At 31.2% G+C, this 14185-nt stretch overlaps 1 protein-coding gene across 2 annotated transcripts in view; it reads right to left on the bottom strand.

The window, feature by feature from the left end:
* Positions 1-14185, bottom strand: part of LOC144835963 (rho guanine nucleotide exchange factor 10-like) — a 104729-nt gene that overhangs the window by 34410 nt on the left and 56134 nt on the right. The gene's annotated exons all lie outside the window — the stretch shown is intronic.

Here is a 14185-nt window from a genome sequence, read left to right as displayed (position 1 = left end):
TGCTCCAAGATATGCTGAAAGCGAAGAATATTCTCATGATACAACTGCTGTGAAATCACCCGAAACATGTATATGTGTTGTTTTCTGCATTAAAATATAACAAAAAACACAAGCGAATTTACAATATTTAAGCCATTGTGCAACCATCCAAACATGTGGCGAAATAAATTTTGTTAAATGAAACCCCAAGATGGACTGAAATGGAAATGAACAACATCACTATGATTATGACTATCATTTGAGTATGGACCTGTTTCTGTTAAAAAAGATGTATTTTCTTTGAAAACCAGTTGTTTTTCCGGTTCTTCAATGTATATAGGATTGGAAAAAATGGCCATGATAGGCCTTTACTAGCACTTTCGCTGATGTTCTCTGTTTGAAAAGGTCACTTCATAAAAAGAGGGTTCTTTCGATTCCTACAAACCCCCTGGCTACGGGCTTGGGTGATTAAATTGACATCCAAAAATGGAATTCCCCACTAGTTTAACGACAAACTATGTGCCAAAACTGTCCATGTTCCCAGTTGTCGGTTCCCAAGGCCCCCCGTCAGGTAAAAAAAAAAACCATTATTAAGTAATATCGTGAACTTTTTTCTCGCGTATGAAGGTTTTTTATATAATGGTATGCTGAGTATAAACGATAAAAAAACGAGAAACATGATGTTCTTTTATTATTATTTCATAGGCATAACATAAACATGAAATGTCTTGTTCTATCTACACGGCCGAAAAAACGTGGCATTTTATTGATTTGTGTTATAGACACGGCGATTACAGCAATCATTGTATACTAAATTACATTGAGTTATTCGCCCGGCTATAGGGTATATATCTGAGGTTAACAGACCACCAAAGCACAGTCGTACACTAAACACATGCACTATCGAGGCATTTTCGGAGTGCCGCATTACCAAATGTTCATTTCGTTTGAAGTGTTTTTCAATCAAAGTTTATTATTAGTTCGTGGAAAAAGATCCATATTAGAGTATTTAGGAAAGATTTATTTAAATCTACATTATGTGACATTGTTATTAAATGTAATGGAAACAGTTGCTCTAGCCTATTAAACAGTGTGTAAGCATCTATTTTTCAAAATTTTCTGAGGCTCGGGAGGGGGATACCAGACTCCCCATAGATTTCAAAATATGCAATGCAAAAAACGTTCACAATCATGACAACCATTTAGAAATTGTATAAATGCCCCCATTTCAATAAAATATTTTATGTTGATTACGTTGTTTATGTTGTAATAACTAATAAATAAGTTTAATATTAGTTTACCTGAATATGTTCTCTTTTCATGTAATGATGGGGTATGCCCAAACATGTTAGGTTAATAAATTTAAATTGAGGCAGTTTTAACATATTTGGTTTTTTTAAATATCTACTATTAACTCCCTATGATTTATGTTATCTTTTTATTGCTTTATTCTACAATAAACATTGGACCTAAAAACATAATGTACATAGTACATACAGTACAATAGTACAATAAAACCCAGGGAGTTGACTCCCTAGATAAAACCCTTTTAAAATTGACTACACTATTTTGCAACTTGTTTATTTGAAGTATACTTATTAAGTATAACAATTGTTTACATTTGGAGATACTTTTTATATTCGGTAGTATAAAATAAATAATCTAGTTAACTGGAATTACTTGTAAATAGTAACAGTGACGTTTTACGACATATCATCAGGCCAGATATTGTGGTCGGGGTTGTGGAGCTATTAATAAAACGTTTTATTATATTGTTCCTTGTAAATGTTATGTTATCTTATGCATAGAGTTTTAATTGAATCGAATTATGATTGATTATAAATAAAAAATTGATTAACAATTTGATGTATGTGTTGTTTTCTGCATTAAAATATAACAAAAAGCTCACACAAAAGCGAATTTACAATATTAAGCCATTGTACAGTCATGATTTATTGATTCCCCTCATATAGCCACCACGATACACTTGTCACACACTGCACTCACCTCTCCTGGTCTTGATAATAAATAGAAGGCGCTGTGACCTAAAAAAAAGCCCCACCTCCCGATTTTTTAAACTTCAGATGTTCTCGCCCTGCTTCACCGTTTTAAGAAAACAAGTGACAATGTCATTGGGGTGTTGTTTTAATTTTTAAAAAATCCACTTCTCTTAAATCAGTGAAGTCTATTATTCATTATTAACATTGTGCTGACAAAAAGGTGTGTGACAAAGATGTGATTTTGGGAATTACAAAGCGGTCCTATGCTGACTATAGAAAACAATATCCGAGTTATCATTTGAAGCCAAAACAAAGTCTCACAGACATTTTCGTCGCATTGCATATATGCAAACATTGAGAAATGGGAGTCGATGGTCAAATGTTGTACATCATTTTTTGTAAAATGTTTCATTACAGCGAATAGAAATATGTACATTCTGACTACATCTGTAAAAAAATCTCTAGCATCAGTGGTTTTCGAGATGGGACGACTGTAATTTAACCCTCTTATTTGCATATTTCATTTAACTTGTACAACTAATTTGTATACTTTCGAGGTGTGTGACAAAGGTGTGATTTTGGGAATTACAAAGCGGTCCTACACTGGCTATTGGAAACCTGTATCAAAGTCATTTAAGGGCAAAACAAAGTCTCTACGGACGTTTTTTTGCATGTTTAAAACAAGGAAGTTTTATAATTTAATAATATTAATAATTTACACAATGCCATTAATTACCTTTAATTTACTTTTAAAGTAAACATTACCAATCATATAAAAACGAGATACGCCCAATAATGTGAATTTGTGACTGAATGTTTTGAGCATTACTTCGAGTTGGTAGATGTTGTTGCAGAAAAGATTCTACTGCATATTGTATACTAAGGTATGTGTTAACTTTTTATTGTACACCCTTCAACCTTCTCTACATTTTCTAGTGAATTTTTAGTAGCAATTAATGTTGACACAACATTTACAAAGTATAGCAAAAAGCTGTACAAAACTACCTTATTGCTACACTTTTATAAATTGGAAAGAAAAAAAGTACATTCACATGGACAATTTAGTTTGATTTAAATTGAATAGCATTTATTTTTTTTGTTGTCAAAATGTAAATGCATTCATAAGTGTTAATAAAAACACTTCTTTGTTTGTTGGTTGGCCTTTTCAATGTATACTAGTTATTATACATCTATTTTCAGACTAATGATCTGAGAACAGAGTCAAAATGAGGAAAGCTAGATGTATATACAGTGTCATACTAACTGTACTATTCTGCTGGAAAGGTTGTGCTGTGAGATTTGTTTATGAACCAATGGACTATTCAACAGTAGAAGGAAGTGAAGTATATGTAAATTGTATCTTTGAAGATGTCCCAGAAGACATGAAACGTAACTATGATGTCATGTGGACCAAAGATGGGTACATTATCAGTTATCCAAGTAATGGATTTGACCTGGAACGTATTACTATTCACAATCGATATGACTATGACCAACACTCTGTGAGGATTGATCCAGTGGAGAGAGAAGACGTAGGAGATTACCGTTGTTATTTCAAATACAATGGTAATGTCCTGCTTATGTCAGGTATTGGGAAGCTTACTGTGCGTGAAATACCATCACAAGAATATCCAATAGTTCAATTTACAAAGTCAGCTTACAAGATTGGAGAAGATGCCTTTGCGACTTGTGTGTGTGAAAAGACAAACCCTGAACCAAAGTTAGAGTGGGACGCAGCATCACAATTTATATTTACACATCAAAATTGGCAAGTTCAATCAAATAATACACATATTTGGATTGAAGAATCAGAACCAGCAACTATCTTTACAAATGGCTCTCGCTATGTTTGTGCAATGAAAGTACAAGATGAAGTTGCTCCAAGATATGCTGAAAGTGAACCACTTTACGTCAAACTTTCTCTTGATACAACAACGGCCTTGAAATCACCAGACACAATACTGGTTACCTCCACACCTGATTTATCGGCAACAAAAAATACAGAAATATCAGAGAGAATTGATCTTAACTACTTCCTGATCATAAGCCTAATCTGTAATTTTTTGATGTGCCTAATATTAGGTATTGCTTTTTGCTTTCTTTTATATAAATATAAAAAAAAACACAAGCGAAGTGAATTACGTAGACGAGGATGTGAAAAAAACATATAGACGTAGAAATATACATACAACAGATGAAACAACAAATTGCGGATCTTTCACCGAGCTTGGTCCAGACTCCCCACAGATTTCAAAATATGCAATGCAAAAAACATTCACATTATGACATTATGACTGAAGCATTGGACTAAAAACCATTCAATGTCAATAATATATTTTATGGTTGATTACATTGTTAATGTGATAAACAATGTTAATGCCAGTGTACCTAAATATGTTTTGTTATGTTTTACCTAATGCTGTGGTATACTTAAACATATTAATACATTTAAATTGAGGCAGTTTTAACATATTTGATTTTTTTTTTATATCTACCATGCCTATGATTTATGTTATATTTTAATTGTTTTATTCTACAATGAACATTGGACCTAAAATCATTATGTACATAGTAGTTAGTACATACACTATGATAAAACCCAGGGAGTTGGCTCCCTGGATGAAACAGACCTACAGAAATTGTTTACATTCTAAGATAATTTTTATATTCGGTAGTATAGAATAATTAATCTAGTTAACAATACAAAAATATAAATATAAAATACAATTTACAAAAATACACACAAAAAGTTAAGAGGCTAAAAATTGTTAAAAATAGATAAATATTATTATTATTTAATTATATTATACGATGATTTAAAGTTTATATAAAAGCATTAAAAATACATGCGATAATGTCTTTTTATATTGTTCCTAATTGTACATATATTATATATTATACGTAATTTTATTTGGAAGCTGTATTGAAAGATGTATTAAATTACAATCCATTTTTAAAATGATTTATATATTACGATACTAATATTTTAATATTACTAATTGGTAATATATTTTATGTATATATGTTTGATTTAAAAATTAAAAAATAATGGGAATCTAATTTCTATTCTGATGTTTTTTTATTAAATAGTGAATGTAATCGTAGTTGCTCATTGTGACTTATGCGCGATTTTATGAAATTCTATGATTGATCATAAATCAAAGCCTATAAAAGGCATTTTTCACTCAAGCTGAAAAAAAAAGTGTAATTCATATTTTTTTTAATTATTTTTGTTTAAAAATTGGGTAAACCACAATAAGTTTTGGGCATCTAAAAATTTAAAATGCAAAAAATCAATTTCTAATCAATTAAGATTAAAAGCATATTTTAGGTAATTTTGAGAATTTAAACATAGCATGGAAAGACTGTTTTTGCACTTGCTTTTTGTTCTTCATATTGTTCTTGATAATTCCTTTTCACGGCCTAACATTGTGCTCCCTATTTTTTACATTTTCTCCCGGATTACAAAAATAACTGAATTTTGACTAGATTTAAAAATGGCTCTTGCTACGTTTGTGCACAGAAAGTACATGATGAAGCTGCTCCAAGATATGCTAAAAGCGAAGAATATTCTCATGATACAACTGCCGTGAAATCACCAGAAACATGTATATTCTGCATTAAAATATAACAAAAAACACAAGCGAATTTACAATATTTAAGCCATTGTGCAACCATCCAAACATGTGGCGAAGCGAATTTTGTTAAATGACACGTCAAGATGGACGTAAATTGGTATTCTCACACATGAAATTCTTGATAAATGATACCTCTAGTTGGGCGGAAATGACACTTACATAGCACGCAAGCTATCAGCAGATACTTTTTCTATAGATAAACACACACGACTATAAGGATAACATTTTTGCTATAAAAAAGGGCGGGGGGAGGTGGGGTAAGTTTCCCCTTGCTACGGCCTGAACACCATGCTATGAGTGTAACATCATTTGGGTATGTCTGTTCGAAAAAGAATGATTTTCTTTGAAAACAGTTTTTAAAACATGCATTGTTTTTATTTTTATGGTTCGTCAATGTAGTGTTTGTTATGGAATGGCATCATTATTACCCACAACACACAATATGTAAAGCGAAACTTTAAAAGGTCCAGGAAGCATCAAAGGTTTTAAAAACATGCGCAGTTTTCAGTCAAGTTACCCATTACTTTTGGTCCTGTCGTCGGTTCCCAATTGTGTGTATGCTCATTGACGCATTAACAGGGAAGAAGAGATATAAAATGCAATCAGTTTTGTAGATTCTTCAAAACTGAGAATATTTTACATCTAGATCAGTGTATAATTATTGATAAAAAGTTTTAGCATGGGAAACAATTTTGCGACCCATCAATTATTTTTCGCAACTCATTGCTTTCGGGACGGCGCTTTAGACTATTTTGGTGGTACTATTTTGGCTTTTTGACAATAAAAATTATTAGTATTTTATATTCTACATGACTTAATATAGTCATATTTCATTCATTCATCAGTGGAAAATGACTTCCATTTTGCATATAAAATATACATAAAAATTATGTTTGCTCTGAGGTATACAAAAACAGAAAAATTGGAAAACAACAACAACAATTACAAAGTGGCACATCACTCTCGTACAGTATACTGACAAGCATTCAGCGCCCGAATGGCAATTGGATAAAAGCTGTTATTAAACATATTTTACGAGAGATGATCGACTGGTAACGTCTACCACTACGCACCTCAAATATATTATGCATGGGATGAGTAGAATCTTAAAATATAGAATGTGTTTTCTTAATTCATCGATTTTCAAAAACGGATTCAATAGAGCTCTGCTCAATTCCAATGATATGTGATTTGATATGTGATTGGGCATCAAATACAGGCCTGCAATAGCTAATGTGGAGAAAACTTGTAGACAAAGACACATGTGCAATACAAAGAAAATAATAATAATTTGGGAATATTTATTGCATACCTGGATGCAACAAATTATCAAATGCAGGCTTTGATGTTTACTTCCTCCTAGCCTACAGCCAATTGTATGTGGTATATGGTATAAAACAAATATTTAGTCTCAGTCATCCCAGAAAATATTTGTATTTGATTGCTTAATTGGTAATTTAATGTAGAAAAGGGAAAACAAATGAATTTTTTTGTTGTTGAGTTTTTAACTTTGAGTTGGTTAGATGTTGTATCAGCAAATATTCAACTGCATATTGTATACTAAGGTATGTGTTAACTTTTTATTGTACACCCTTCAACCTTCTATACATTTTATAGGACATTTTTAATATCAATTAATGTTGACACAATTCATTTACCAAGTATAGCAACAAGCTGTACAAAACTACCTTATTGCTACACTTTTATAAATTGGAAAGAAAAAAAATACATTCACATGGACAATTTAGTTTGATTTAAATTTAATAGCATTTATTTATTTTTTTGTAAAAACGTAAATGCATTCATAATGTTAATAAAAACACTTCTTTGTTTGTTGGTTGGCCTTTTCAATGTATACTAGTTATTATACATCCATTTTCAGACTAATGATCCAAGAACAGAGTCAAAATGAAGAAAGCTACCTGTATATACAGTGTCATACTTTTTATTGTACTTTTCTGCTGGAAAAGTTGTGCTGTGAGCTTTGTTTATGAACCAATGGACCATTCAACAGCAGAAGGAAGTCAAGTATACATCAATTGTATCTTTACAGATGTCCCAGAACACATGAAACATAACTATGAAGTCATCTGGACCAAAGATGGATACATTATCAGACATCTAAATAATGGGTTTGACCTTCAACGTATTACTATTCATAATCAATATGACGATGCAAAACACTTTGTGAAGATTAATCTAGTCAAGAGAGAAGATGCAGGAAGTTACCGTTGTTATCTGAAATACAATGGTAATGTTCTGCTTACTTCAAGTATTGCGAAGCTCACTGTGCGTGAAATACCATCACAAGAATATCCAATAGTTCGATTTACGCAGTCAGCTTACAAGATTGGAGAAGATGCCTTTGTGACTTGTGTATGTGAAAAGACAAATCCTATACCAAAGTTAAAGTGGGACGCAACATCACAATTTCTATTTACACATGATAACTGGCCAATGAAATCAAATAATACACATATTTGGATTGAAGAATCAGAACCAGCAACTATCTTTACAAATGGCTCTCGCTACATTTGTAGACTGAAAGTACAAGATGAAGTTGCTCCAAGATATGCTGAAAGCAAACCACTTTACGTCAAACATTTTCTTGATACAACTGCCATGAAATCACCAGAAACAAAACCTGTTACCTCCAGACCGGATTCATCAGCAACAAATACACAAGAACACCCAGACCCTAATCCTAATCAGTACTTTGATATGCCTAACATTATAGTTATTAGTTTTTGTTTACTTTTATATAAAAAGACAAAGAAAGACAAAACCCAGCATGAGGGATAAGTAATTTCATACACACAATGAATAATACCATCCTTGAGGAGTTCCAACTTCCACCCACCCCCACAACTAAAATCCTTGAAATATTCAATGAAACAAGCAATAATTTCACAAATTTAAGGCACTGTCCCTTTACACCCAATCCCGGATCTTCTGATAGATTTGAAATTGAAATACATTTTATTGCGGATTATGTTGTTAATGTTGTGATAAAATAATTTTAATAGAAGCTTCCTATTAATGTTATCTTTTATTCTTCAATGAACATTTGACCCAAAAACATAATGTACATAGTGTGTAAACTCTTTTAAAATTTACAACAATATTTTACAACTTTGTTATACTTCTATTTTAAATAGTGTACTTGTTTTTATTATTATTAATATGTTACTCTGGTAATTCACGTTCACGTTAAACAAGGCAGTAGAATAGTAGGCTCTAAACAAACTCAACTTGATGTTATATAAAAAGGTCTTAGTAATTAAAAAAATAAATATCATTTTAAAAGATCACTTCACAACATTTGATAAAAGCAAATGTAGTGAAATCAATGTAAAATCAAAACAAATAGATGGCAATTTATTTGTCTCTGCTGGCATACGTTTTTACAATGACATGTTTTAAGATTATTATATTATTATGTGTAGTGGTTTTTCTTTTTAAGTGAATTTAAAAATTGTTTATAATAACTTAAAGTAACAGTAATTGTTTTGATATAGAAATTGTAATATTAAAGATAGTAATGTCTTTGTATTATACTGTATAAAACATTTTTTTAAATTGTTCCTTGTAAATTTTATATTATATCTTACATGTACAGTTGTTAAGGCCAATAGAGTTTTTTAATTGAATTGATCTGGCATATAACATCTTCTCTTGCAGATTTCTGTTTGTAATTTTATTTGGAATGCTGTGCTGTGGATGTATTAAATTTTAATCCATTTTAAATGATTTATAAATTACGGTAATGATGTTAGACAGGTTTCTAATATATTTAAATCTAGTTTAACAGCATAAATTCGGTTTTCATTGTTATCCTCGAAACTCAGAAAAAAAATCTTTAAAAAAAATCGGGTTGATGTCCAACGAGGATTAGTTTACTTTTAATTAAGTTTTATTTTTATTTTCTTATTTTCATGTAATATATGATGAAAACCATACGCTTGTGTCAAGTTTTCTGTAAGAAAATAAAGTATATACTAATATTAATATAATTGGTAATTTATTTCTTGTATAATTGTCATTGTACGACATTTGATTTGAAAATGATTAAAACAACAGGAATATAATTTCTATTCCGACATGAAATAGGAACATTTTTTACAAAAGTAGTGATTGCAATCTAACTTTATGTTTATGAATCGTAGTTGTGCATTGTAATTCTCGCGCGATTCTATGAATCAAAAACCGAAATAGACTTTGGCTTTTTGGCAACAAAAATTATTATTTTACATGACTTCAATATAGTCATTTTTCATTCATTCATCAGTGGAAAATTACTTACCATTTATTGTCATTTGCATATAAAATATACATAGAAATTATGTTTTCTCTGATATATACAAAAACAATACAAAGTGTCACTCTTAATTAATCGATTTTCAAAAAACAGATTCAATAGAATTCTGCTCAATTCCAATGATATGTGATGCATTTGGGCATCAAATATAGGCCTGCAATAGCTAATGTGGAAAACTTGTAGACAAAGACACAACAATACAAAGAAAATAATAATAAATTAGGAATATTTATTGCATGTCTGGATGCAACAAATTATCAAATACAGGCCTTCCCTTCCTCCTAGATTACATCCTAATATATTTGTATATGAACTTTGATGGCTTTATTGGAAATTAAGTAGATAATTAATAATATTCATTTGATTGAATGATTCAACTAAACCAGGAAGTTGTATTATTATTACCATTTATTTTACACAATGCCTTTAATTTACCAATCATATGAAGACGTGATACGCCTAAATAATGTTTTGATTTTTGTGACTCAAGTTGGTAGATGTTTGATCCAACTCAGACTGCATATTGTAAACTAAGGTATGTAAGGTACTTTTTACATTAATTATTTTAATTGTACACCCTTCAACCTTCTATACATTTTCTAGGACATTTTTAATATCAATTAATGTTGGCACAACATTTACAAAGTATTTATTTATTTATTTATTACTATCTATAGCAAAAAGCTGTACAAAACTACCTTATTGCTACACTTTTATAAAATTGGAAAGAAAAAAAATACATACATTGATTTAAATTTAATAGCATTTATATTTTTTGTTGTAAAAATGTAAATGCATTCATAAGTGTTAATAAAAACACTTCTTTGTTTGTTGGTTGGCCTTTTCAATGTATACTAGTTATTATACATCCATTTTCAGACTAATGATCTGAGAACAGAGTCAAAATGAGGAAAGCTAGATGTATATACAGTGTCATACTAACTGTACTATTCTGCCAAAAAAGTTGTGCTGTGAGATTTGCTTATGAACCAATGGACTATTCAACAGCAGAAGGAAGTGAAGTATACGTAAATTGTATCTTTACAGATGTCCCAGAACACATGAAACATAACTATGATGTCTTTTGGACCAAAGATGGATACATCATCAGTTACCCAAGTAATGGATTTGACCTGGAACGTATTACTATTCACAATAAATATGAGGATGCAAAACACTTTGTGAGGATTGATCCAGTGGACAAGGAAGATGTAGGAGATTACCGTTGTTTTTTAAAATACAATGGTAATGTCCTGCTTATGTCAGGTATTGGGAAGCTCACTGTGCGTGAAATACCATCACAAGAATATCCAATAGTTCAATTTACAAAGTCAGCTTACAAGATTGGAGAAGATGCCCTTGTGACATGTGTGTGTGAAAAGACAAACCCTGTACCAAAGTTAAAGTGGGATGCAGCATCACAATTTCTATTTAAACAAGATAATTGGCCAGTGAAATCAAATAATACACATATTTGGATTGAAGAATCAGAAACAGCAACTATCTTCACAAATGGCTCTCGCTATGTTTGTGTACTAAAAATAGAAGATGAAGTTGTGCCAAGATATGCTGAAAGCGAACCACTTTATGTCAAATCTCATGAAACAACAATTACCCTGAAATCATCAGAAACAAGACCTGTTACCTCCATACCTGCTTCAATGGCAACAACTACAAAAGTATCAGAGAGAATTGATCCCAACTACATCCTGAGCCTAATCTGTACTTTTCTGTACTTGTGCCTAATAGGTATTATAATGTTTATTTTCTATTAAATAAACAATACCAGTACCATCCACAAGCAGATCATACTCGATCCCGGCCTCCCACTAAATCTTGAAATGTACAATACAGAAAATGGAACAACAAATAATTTTTAGGCACTGTTCCTTTACACTAAATCCTGGATCTTCCACTGCTATGGCTGACCGGATCATACTTGGTCCAGGACCATAGATTTTCAATGGAACAGATGGAGAAACATTTAAATTCACATTATTTAGGCCCTACCTTCTACTCAATATCAAAATCATGGATTATCTGCCAATACCACTGCTGGCTGAAGCATCTGACTAACCACCATTTAGGAAAAATTGTATAATGTCTAGGTAAATTTGATTTCAATAATATATTTTTATCGTTGATTATATTGTTAATGTTGTGATAAATAATTTTAATGGAAGCATACCTGAATATTTCCTAATCATGGGATATATACCCAAACATATTAATAAAATTTAAATTGAGGAAGTTTTAACATATTTGATTGATATCTACCATGCCTATGATTTATGTTATCTTTTATTTGTTTATTCTACAATGAACATTGACCTAAAACTCTTGTAAAATTGACTGCACTGTTTTGCAACTTCCTTTTACCTCTATTTATAGTACTTATATGTTATTACGGCAACTCTCACTCCATACGTTTTTACAATGACATGTTGTTAAAATTATCATATTTTTGTATGTAGTGTTTTTTTCTTTTTAATTGAATTTAAAATATGTTTATAATAAGTTTAACCTTAATAATAAATCAGCAATTGACATTAGTACCAGCAATTGTTTAAATTGTGAGGTTTTTATATTCTGTAGTATTACTGTAAGTATAGAAATAGAATAAGTAAGAATAACTGGAATTACTTGTAAATAGTAACAGCGACATGTCACGACCTATCCTATTGGTCTGGGTCATGTATATATATTATATATTCTATACTTTCTATATTGTTCCTTGTAAATTTTATATTATCTATCTTGTAAATTGAAATTCTATGATTGATCATAAGTAAAAAACTGATTAAAAAAATAACGCATTAAAATAAGCCATTGTACAACCATCATGATTTTTTTTATTCCCCTCATATATACCACTTGCCACGTGACATACTGCACTCCTCACCTTTCCTAGTCTCGATAATAAATAGAGGGCTCCGGATTTTGTTAACTTTCAGATGTTCTTATCCTGCTTCACCATTTTAAGAAAATAAGTGACACAATGTCATTGCCATGTTTTAATTTTAAAATAAACTGCTACTCTTTAAAACAGATAAGTCTATATTCACTAAACATTGTGCTGACACGAGTTGACATTATTTTCACATATCTAAAAATAAGTCTTTTTTTCACATATTGTTGTTGAGATTTATGGCCTTTCTGTTTTTTAATTGTTTACCCCTTAAGGGTTGAAGTGTAGAATTCATTATTCATCTTCATCAAATATAAATGAACAAAAAAGTAAGACAAAGACAGAAATAACCCTCAAGCAATGTAGCTTTTAAAGATCATAATTTATAACCGCTGATACTGTAAGGTTATTAATGTTTGATTCAAACTATAACACCCTGTCTACACTACACTATCAACTTTATAAAATGTGATGTGCCCATATATGGACATGATGATGTCATATCACTACCATATTTGGGCACATCACACTTTTTTTGTCAAACTAGTTTGATAGTGTAGACAGAGCTTTATTTGATATTTTTTAAAGGGTAAAATTGTGGCCGTTTACAGTAGGACCTCTATTAAGGGGACATCTTCGGAACAAAGTGTCCCTTTATATGGGTGTCCCCTGAATAGGGGTTGGTGGCACTGTCCCTCATTCATCATACAGGAAAGTGCCTCTGCCTCTCTATTCCACTGAATATGGGTGTCCAATAGTAAATAGCTTGGCCACTAACCAAGTATTAGACTCTATCTTCACACTATCAAACTAGTTTTATAAAAAAAGTGTGATGTGCCCAAATATGATATAGTGATATTCCCAAATATGGTAGTGATATGACATCATCTTGTCCACATCACATTTTTTTGTCACATGTTTGATAGTGTAGACAATAGCTTAACACCGGGAAACCCGACCATAAATCCCGGTGGGATTTTACGCAAATCCCGGCGGGATCCCGCCAGAAATCCTGATCGTTTTCTTTTTAAATTTAAGCGGGATCCCGATGGGATTTACGTAAAATCCCACCGGGAATCCTGACCATATCCCAACGGGATCCCACTGGGAATCCCGATCGTCTTTTTACCCGGGTTAACACAGTATTGTGTTAATACAGTATTGTATTAAATCAAAGATTTAATTAATTAACTGTCTTTGCTTTAAACATACATTTTCTTTAATTTTTGTTATAGAAAAGACTAATCGAAAAAGTAAATATTTAATTACAGTGCATTAAGACAAATGACGCAAGGTACCACATTTATAGTACTACAATTACCAAATGTTAGCATAAAAATCA

The sequence above is a fragment of the Antedon bifida genome, chromosome 2 (genome assembly GCF_963402885.1).
Source record: "Antedon bifida chromosome 2, ecAntBifi1.1, whole genome shotgun sequence".
Lineage (NCBI taxonomy): Eukaryota > Metazoa > Echinodermata > Crinoidea > Comatulida > Antedonidae > Antedon > Antedon bifida.
Note: the sequence above shows the minus strand (reverse complement) of the source record. Positions and strands in the feature narration are given on the sequence as shown.